Source organism: Corvus brachyrhynchos, unplaced genomic scaffold, assembly GCF_000691975.1.
Source record: "Corvus brachyrhynchos isolate BGI_N302 unplaced genomic scaffold, ASM69197v1 scaffold56, whole genome shotgun sequence".
Taxonomy (NCBI): domain Eukaryota; kingdom Metazoa; phylum Chordata; class Aves; order Passeriformes; family Corvidae; genus Corvus; species Corvus brachyrhynchos.
In genome coordinates this window covers 5,157,035-5,159,126 of record NW_008238664.1, presented here as the reverse complement: position 1 = coordinate 5,159,126, position 2,092 = coordinate 5,157,035, and positions in this window count along the sequence as shown.

The following is a 2,092-nucleotide window of genomic DNA, read 5'->3' as shown; positions in this document are numbered from 1 at the left end:
CAGCTCCAGGGCTCTACCTCTTTGTGTCTTAACTTATACCAGAAGTTTCAAAACTGCAACAACTCAGTGCTCTCAGACCAAGGCTAAATTTATCCTTGGTGAATTTATACACATTAGTATTGTGCCAACAGTGTCTGTCATATATAGCTGGATAACATCTGATTTTATTTTTTAGTTTGTCTGGAATAGAATGCCCCTTTTCATGGAGTATCTTCCAAGAACAATAACAGGGATCTCTACTGGGCTTTCATCTCTGCATCTTCTGCCCTTCAGAGACACCTGTTCTCCCCCCAGTGCTTTTATTCTTCTCTTTTGTTAGTGAGAAATAGCTGCCTTTTCAGAAAGAGATGTCACCTTTTTGGGATTCGAGAGTTAAGTGGGCAGGGCAAAACAGTGAGGACACAGCGTGTGGATGGGGCATTACAGGTTGTGGAGGACGTAGGTGGGAAGAAGCCTGTTCCAACCAAAAAGGTGCATGATCTGGAGTCACAGTGTTAAGAGGACCCCAGGAGGGTGTGCAAGCTGTCACCTCCCTGGCTCACACCAGGGCTGCTGTGCATGCAGGTGTCTGCAGCACACCCAGTGCCAGGGACCCAGGGGGGAGCTACAGAGTGATGTGATTTCATCTTCATGTGGGGCTCACTGCAGCTGTTAAACTATTTGTTGGTCCAAAGCAGAAGAACGTGTGACTTCATGGGGTGAGAGCTATCCAACACCACTTTGTTATACTACCCCTTCTCCTCCCCTACCCTCCTGCATTCTGCAGTCCATTGTGCTCCTCCTACAGATCCAGGTTACCCAGCCCATGACCACAGCTGCCTCCCTCCTTCCTCTGCCCTCCTCCTTGTTCAGCCCCCTCTGTTTGGGTATGATGTGAAAATTGAGTTTTCCTAGCAGACAGAAGCAGGGTTCCTCACCTGATGGAGAAGTGAGCAGTTCACACCTGGAGATCTCAGTGATGCCCACGAGCCTTGCAGAGAGATCTTAGGAAGGTTGCGTGGACATGAGACTTCCTCAGGCCCTGTCTGGGTGGCAGAGATGGCTGGGTGGAAAAATTCTGCTGGTACAGGTAACAGAGGGGAAGATGCACCTGGAGAGAAGGGGCTGGGAGGGACTGACAGAACATCAAAAGAAAGAGAAATAGAACAGAAATAGAAGAAAAAAAAGTTGAAGAGTCCTCTGATTTTATTTGGTGCCTTTGCTGCTGTTACATTGAGCAAAGTCTCAAGACCAGTGAACAAAGGATATTCAGGAACATGCACTCCAGGCCAAGAAGCCTCAGTCTGATGTTCAGACTAAGGATCCCACTTTTTGCACAAAAAGCTGCACCAGACCTGGAAGACCTAACACAGCTCAGAGCCATAAGATAACAGGCCAGCCCTGCTGTTGCTCTCACAGAGAAATGCTGAGCTGAAAGGCCTTGACTTAAGGATGTATCTGCCAGAGAACTTTCATGCCAGATCCTGCAGGGCAAGGGATGAAGAAAGATAAATTAAGTGGTGGTTTGGGAAACCTGGGGACCACAGGAGACCAGGACATGCTCAAGAGTAGAACCAGAGCACTTCCGCCAAGGGCAGACATGTTACATGTTCTCTGAATCTGTACTTGGTCTCAGGGGACAGCAGAGTTTTTCTGTGCTGAGTGAGCACAATTCATCCAGCTGGCATGTCAGGAGAATCTGTCCCCACTCTTCTCTGACCATGCATAGCTGCACTACTGCAAATGGGGATCAGCATTTTCACAATATTTCACAGTCATGTCTGAGAGGAGATATAAAAGCTAGCAATAAAAATTAAGGGACGGCTCCTCCCCCCATTCCTGAAGAAAATTAGCAAACTGAAGGCTAATTCTTGGTTAGTGTAACCCCAAGTCACATTAACTCTCCCTGTGGCAGAGGGAAAGCAGGGGAAAAACAGAGCTGAACCAACTCACAGTTTCAGCAGACCTGGAGAATGAGAGCCCTGCTCACCTTTGGTACTTTCATGCTTTAGCCAAGACTGAACTGAGTTGAAAGGAGTATTCTCCATTTCACACAGGTAACTGTCTGGGTTTGTAGAGCCATCCTCACTGGATACTGGGAGCAGGCATTCCC